At 49.0% G+C, this 7,397-nt stretch overlaps 1 long non-coding RNA gene across 1 annotated transcript; it reads right to left on the bottom strand.

Moving 5' to 3' along the window:
* Positions 1–1,178: 1,178 nt before the first annotated feature.
* Positions 1,179–5,427, bottom strand: LOC142786697 (uncharacterized). Its single transcript, XR_012889120.1, has 5 exons — positions 5,329–5,427; positions 4,876–4,957; positions 4,752–4,793; positions 4,500–4,615; positions 1,179–4,061 (listed from the first exon to the last, which is right to left on the bottom strand). It is a non-coding gene; the product is annotated as an uncharacterized LOC142786697 (long non-coding RNA).
* Positions 5,428–7,397: the final 1,970 nt, after the last annotated feature.

Raw genomic sequence — 7,397 nt, 5'->3', positions numbered from 1 at the left:
GGCTGTTAGTTCGGATTACGGGCCTCGCCTGGTGAGGGGAGGCCTTGAGACCCGAGGACTCTGGAGTCTCCGGTCTCTGTTTGGGAGTAGGCGGTGTAGCCTGGGCTACAGCCGCCTTGGGGGCAGGTGCCACAACCGTCGGCTCGGTATGCGCGGGCCGAAGGAGTGGCGAAGGCTGGTGCGGCGGTTCCCCCTGACGCGCCGCATCAGCGTATGTAGTTCGATAGAATGGAGCGACTCTTCGCCGTGCTTCCTTAAATGTTATGTTCTCCTTTACCTTTAATGTAATTATTTTTCTTTTTACCAATATGTGCAGGAGCGCGAATATGCGACATGGTTTCCTTCGCAGTTTGCACAGTGTGGCGGTTGTTTGCAGTTCTCAGACACGTGGCCTAGGACTCCACATTGTGCACAGGTCTGGCGACCACGACAGGTTTTAGAGCCATGGCCATACCTCTGGCATTGGAAGCAACGACGAGGGTTTGGTATATACGGCCTGATAGATGTCTTGGTGTACCCTGTTTGAATGGAATCTGGTAGTTTACTGGATGCAAACGTGAGTATTAAGTGTTTCGTCGGTATTTCCTTATTATCTCTTCTGATGATAATTCTCTGTACATTAGTGACGTTTTGGCTCTTCCACCCTTCCAAAAGTTCAGTTTCGGTGAGTTCAAGTAAGTCTGCATCAGATACCACTCCGCGAGTGATGTTCATGGATCTGTGTGGTGTTACGGTGATCGGTACGTCACCAAACGTTGAGAGGCTGTCTAGCTTTACAAATTGTGCTTTGTCCCGAATTTTTAGAAGATCTCCGCTAGCCATCTTCGTTACTTTGTATCCAGCCCTGAGAGTTTCAGTAAGACACCTGGCAACTACGAAAGGAGATACAGTCCTGGCTTGATTTCCGGTTTTTTCACAGTGAATGACGTGGTAGTGGGGAAAAGTTTCTATTGGCTGGTTGAAGAAATTTATGTCGTCGGTGCGTACCCGCTTTAGGCCGGTACGACCAGACAGTTGAGGGAATGCTCCATGCATGCCGGTCTTATTTTTGTTCAGCAGCGTTGGCGGCCACCCACCACGGAGCCCAACAAGGGGACGCTGCAAGTTTGCAGGTGCTGAAAGCTTGCAGACGTCAGCCGTACAACACTGCCATAACCCAATGCGCCTAGACCAAGGTAGGCTATTTGCACAGGGTTTATTTATTTATTTATTTATTAGAATACCCTCAGGGCCCATAGGGCATTACAGAGGGGGTGGGTACAACATATATAACACACAAGAAAAAAAGACAATAAAGAAACAAGTATCAGATGCGCAAATCAGGAAGGCAACATAAGTCAACTAAAAATGTATAAGAATTCAAGCACATACAAGACAAAGATAGATAATGGAAACTGCGTATAGTTACTAGCATTGCTGAGAAATTGCAGGCTTGAATAACAAAGGGTCTGTTATTGATACAACGGAAGAGGGAAGGTGGTTCCAATCGGCGGCTGTTTTCGGCAAGAAGGCTGTTGAAAAGAATTTGGTGCGGCAAAACGGAATGGCAACCTTATGCTGATTATCAATGCGCGATGAGTGGTATGACGGTTGTGCAATACGGTCTCGGTTCATTGATGGATTGTGAAAAAATATCTTATGAAAAAAATGCAGTCGCGCCAGTTTCCTCCGGACAGTTAAATTGGGTAGGTCAAGGTTAGATTTAATTTCTGATATGTTAACCCTTGCCGCCAGAAAAATTGGAAGTAAACAGAAGAGAGAAGTAGACAGGAAAGCTAAAAAAGTAAGAAAGATGAAGATAAAGGGAGAGAGAGATAGGAAAAGGCGACTGCCGATTTCCCCTGGGTGGGGCAGCCCAGAGGTGCCGTCTACGTGAAGCCGGGGCAAAAGGGGTGTGTTGCCTCTGCCGGGGGGCCTTAAAGGTTCAATCACCCAGCGTCAGCTCAACCCCCAGGATCCCCTTTTCCTCGGGCACGGCAAAGCAACGCACGGCTAGACGTGGGAGGGAGTAGAAACTCCCCCGTTAGCTCGGGTCCCTGCCACAAGACGTAACACTCGGGTTCTACTATGCACCTGTTCCAGAAGGCGGACTTGGCGTCATGTGCTTGACGTCAGTGATTCCGGCCCTGAAGTTACGCCGTTTGAGGTCGTTGATACTTAGCAGCCACTTCCAATGCACGGTGGCTGCAGCTAAAGACTTCATCAGACGCGCTATAAGCCAGGCGGAAGGCTTGGCGGTGTTTCGAGGCGACATTATTGACAGTTCTGCGGCGTCGCGCAGGTTTTGGACACGGATCCTTCACCAGTTACGATGGCCGGCCACTGTCCCGATGTGCGGTGGCGAAGGGGTCAATGACGTGGATAGGGGAAGGCACTACATTTCTTTAAGGGAAGGAGTATGTCGACCTCGTAAAATTCCACATCGCCGCGATCCCCAACCTCACCCGCCTGAAGCGAGGACAAAACGTCCAAAAGAAGTGCCGGACCGGATGTGATGCCAATGAGTCGTTAGGACACATACTGCAAAGGTCCCACCGTACCCACCACCAAAGGATTGCACGACATGACTGCATCCTTCGATACTTAGCCAAAAGGCTTAGAGAAAAGGAATGGCATGTCTGAGAAGATCTGCGTTACCGGACCTCTCAAGGAAACAGGATTCCTGACCTTGTGTTGTGTAGGGACGGGTAGTGCCTGGTGTTGGACGTCCAGGTGGTGGGTACTAGAGTGGACCTGTCAGAGGCTTATGAAGCAAAAAGAAGGAAGTACCTAATCCCTGACATGCTTATGCACATTACATCTGAGACAGGGGCGAGGTCCTATCCAACGCTCTCATCCATTACCATGACGTACCGAGGCACAATGGGCGTCAGAGTCTACAAGTATCCTGCTTGATCTGGGCCTTGGACGAGAATATATAAATGTGGCAACCATAAGGTGTCTCCAGGGGGGCCTGCGTGCATTTAGAGTGCACCAAAGGTCAACGGCGGTACGTAACAGACGCGACCGACATGGGCTGAGTAGCCAATTTCCAACGCTGCAAGCGCAGCACTGGCAGCTAAGCAAAGCTGCCAAACTTGGCTCAGCAATCTCGCTGCTCCCAAAGCATACCACGTTCAAAATTAATTCCTGCAATGAGTAATTTACAATGAAAACAGTCGCTGGCATGTTGCTCTGATGATGACCATTTTCATTAGTGAAACTGTGCAACATACCCACTTGCTAGTTTAGTGATCTCAAAAAAGACTTGGTTGTAGTTGTACCTTAGCCTCATTGCGCAGAAATGACAATATCACAGTGTAAGCAATTTTCGGCAGGTAAACATGCTTCATAAAAAATGCAGCGAGCTGCGAAACAGTGTGAGGCTAAAAGATATCACAGTCCAACACTATGTGGTAATGCTGCATAAAAAGCGCAGTGAGCTAGAAAACAGTGAGGCAACACAAATATCACAGTGCTAAAAACATTCACAAAAAAATGTCAACTATACGCTCTTGGTCTTTGTGTGGATGACTAGACACCTTTAAGATGGGGGGGGGAGGGGGGAGACGCTGCCTCACGAGTAGGTCGAACATAAATTGAGAAACGCATATATCGAACATCAAAATAGATGAAAGACATGTGAAGAAATAATGCTGTACTCCTTGTACAAAGTAAATGCTAACTTAAAGCTAGTAACATGTATTAAATGTAAAAAAACAACGTATGAAATAGTACGTTGACTGCAACACGTAAACATATAAAAACTAACAAACCAATAATGCATGATAAACATTTAAAACATTGAAAACATGATGTAAAACTTAAAATAACTATGTGGCTTTTTCCCGCAGAGGGCCCTCAGCCATGGCCCGGTCCAAGGATTGGACCGCCTGCAGGATGCTCTCCTGCAACGCTTCTGCCCGCTCCTGTGCTGCTGCCGCCCGATCCTGTGCTGCGGCCGCCCGCCCCTGTGCTGCGGCCGTCCGCTCCTGTGCTGCGGCCGTCCGCTCCTGTGCTGCTGCCATACGCCGCGGTGGAGAAGTGATGTGGATGGCTGAGTTTTTGATTCCCCGCACCGCCTGCAATGAATCATCATGGTGGAAATGTTTGCATGAGCTGCTGAAGAACTCTCGACCATCTCGTGGCTCGAAGCTGCTGCTGCGGAGAATTGCAACGTGAACAACAATATCCCCTCAGTTGAAAATTCATTGGCCTGGTGGCATCCTTTGAAAGTGTGAAGCTTCGTGTACAAGCTATGCCCTCTTCGTTTGGATCAACAAACAATTGCTGGAACTACTTTTCATTCATCTCCTCAAATGCATCTCTTACCATCCAACAGCCCTTTTCAGGGCTAACCAATCTTTTGCCCGGCAGTTTATCATTGCAGATGTCAGATACCGTGCCCTCAATACAATTCATGTTTCTTATTTACAGCGCAAGTTGGTTTCAGTCATCATAACAGAGTATCAAAAATGTTCACACCCTTTACGTAAAATTTAAACAAACGGTCTACTCACACCAAGCAACTTCTCAGTCAGCTCGAGGCTCTGGTCGTACTAGGAAGACACCCGCAACAAGGTGTAGGTGCGCCGTGGCCTCTGTCCACGGCGAGGCCGCACAGGAGGCTGAGACACTGAAAACATGCAGCATTTTCGTCATCGCATGCTGTGGTAGGCTTTAAGTCTATGGCCATGTTGTGGATAATTGGGCAATTCGAATAACATACGAGAGGTTGTTTTCTCAAAACACTTTGATGATCAATAACTTACCCGGTTCAGCGGGGCCGCTTTCAAGGTAACTTGGGGGGCCTTCTGTGGAGTAAAGAATAAAGTTCACGAACTGGGGGCACATACGTCCTATAATCAATAAAACACTAAGTTCTCAGATGCTTACGTGTCACTGTGTCACTGTCACCTGCAGCCGCTTCAGAGGCTTGCACCTAGACCTCCACTGCAGGAGCCGGAACATCCGCCTGCTGGAAAGTGTCATGGGCAAAATCTTTCAGAAAAAGGGTATTCGTTACTCTGGCTATTTTACAACCTTACGCACTAAACATCTGCGGAAATATTTTGCAGCAATTCAGTGGTCATTGATATCACGTATTACCATTTTAGTGCATGCACTTGCCCGCAGGCATTTCGTGTCTGTTTGATAAATAAATACGCCTTTTACTGCAAGGGCTGCAAAGTGAGATTTCAGTTGACAAACCCACCTGCTTTTGAATTCTTTTTCTTGCACAATCTTACTGTTCAACAAGGTTCCCCTAAAGGCACCCCTTACAAAATGGGCAAACTCTCTCATGGCACCGTTCAGGAACTCGTGATACTGCGGCGGCAGAGTGCTTACCTGTTGATATTCGAGGAAAGCGAAGACGCCACCGAAGCGTGCCAACCCGGTTAGTTGCAGCAAGCGACCACGGAAGCCTGGGACTCCCTCCAGTGCCCCTGGAAATATACACCAATGTCAAAGAACAAATCGCCCGCACATTCAACGGTTACTCACGTTTGTGCCTCCTTGATGGCGGCGGCGTCATGGCGGGCCTCGTGCCCCTGCCTGCGCCACCAAGCCTCCCACTCATCCACGTTTTTCTGCGCAGGGCCTTCAAGGTTCAGCGCGGCGCTGAGCTCTTGCCACAGCCGCAGCCGGTCGGCGACCGTGATGCCATGCTGCAGCTTAATGGCTTTCGTCGCGAGCTGCGGATGTTCGGTCATAAAGGCGAGCACCAGTGGGCCCTGATCCTCGGAAACGCGGATGAGCCGCTGCTGCTGGTGGCTAGCGGTGCCGTTGCCCTCCGCCATGACTGCGCTCGACCGAGCCAACGACTTCAAAAGTTGCGCCGTTTAGTAGTGGAGTTTTAAAAACAGTAACTGCTTGAAACAAAGTTGTAACTAGCGCCACCACTAACCGTCCCGCTAAATTTAGCGTTGTTTAGAAAAGTAACAGAAAAAATACGTTTGGATTGTATCGTATTCCTTATTAAACAAAACTAGTGCCAACACATTTAAATAGTGCGAAATAATAGTCAAACACTTCTGAACATGTTACAAACACTTTTTACTTTGCTATACGGTCCCCAAGTCGACGTCAAAATGATGACGCAAGCCTTTATTTCCCTCATTGGCTGTTCACTTCCTCTCGTCCTCGCGACCTTTGCGGACCGCCTACTTTTTTGACGTCACCGACAGACCGTCTCCGTCCGGATTTGGAATTTGTATATAATTGCACCTCAGACTATACCGCACCTCAGAGTAAAGCAGTCGAACTCCTTGGAAGAAAACAAGCAGCAGCTGCGTCTCCTGTTCTGGGTCCCCAAGTGCTGCTGTCATGCTCTAAATTGAAAGGAAGTGACTGCTTACTTGTTCAATTGTGCAGTTGTCGGAAGCTCTGGTAACTACTTTTCCTGCTCGCTAAAAGCAGAACTGCTGAGGCTTGCAACGAGCTAGGCAGACGCATATAGTTATGTATTTCAATCCTGAGAATGCGCACTTTTATTGTAGTGAGGTAGGCACTGTTTACCAAAACAGCCTACTTTAAAGCAAAAATTAAAGGTGTGAATTTCTGTTTGACTACTGCTCATGCATTTTTGCTTCATCTGTGCGATTACTGTGCCTGTAAACGTGCGTCGCACGCCCGCATGTTTCATCATTGTACTCGTAACAATGCCTTTTTTGAATTCTCTTTAACGGTCGCAACCCTTAATGTTCATGTTCAGATTGCATTATCTTCTAGTAAATTCACGTGGACGCACAGCAACAAAAACTATAGACCATCTCCCCGAAGCACACCCTGATGGGATGCGAAGCAGCAGCGGTGCGCACGGCGTTGACCCAGTTGAAACAGGCGTCGTTTGCTTGAAACGCAAAGACACGGGAGGTGGGACGTGCTGAAAACCCTTGCGCTCGGCTTCCTTGGCTCGCGTCTCGTCGATGTTACTCGCGCGTTGTCTGTATTCTCGAACGCGACCGGTGTCCTTGACTCACACCTCGCTGGTGTCGCTGGTCGAATCAAGTCGAATCACTGCCGAAACATGCATTCAGCTTCCCTGGTTTGCACTTTGTTGATGTTGAGCTTGAGATTCGCAAACGCGATCAGCTGCGCTAACCCTCGCAATGCCTGCAACAGCCGAGAAAGACACGCGCACACTAGCAGGAAGCATGTGGCAACGGTGTCCGGACCGTCGGCGCGATCGTGCAGCAAGCAGCGGGGCGTGGTCCACAATGTTGGCACCGCAAGACTCTCGAGGCGCACGCACCCGCCGGCTTGCGGCTTTTCGCCGACAGATGGAGAGAGGTGGCATTAGTGAAATAATGCCCATGTGAAAAGTGGGCTCGAGCGTTGCGAGCAGTGGAGAAATTGAAGCGAGGAAGAGAGGACACAAGGCGAGCGTGCGGCGGGCGACGGAGCGAGACGTCACT

Source organism: Rhipicephalus microplus, unplaced genomic scaffold, assembly GCF_043290135.1.
Source record: "Rhipicephalus microplus isolate Deutch F79 unplaced genomic scaffold, USDA_Rmic scaffold_28, whole genome shotgun sequence".
Lineage (NCBI taxonomy): Eukaryota > Metazoa > Arthropoda > Arachnida > Ixodida > Ixodidae > Rhipicephalus > Rhipicephalus microplus.
Note: the sequence above shows the minus strand (reverse complement) of the source record. Positions and strands in the feature narration are given on the sequence as shown.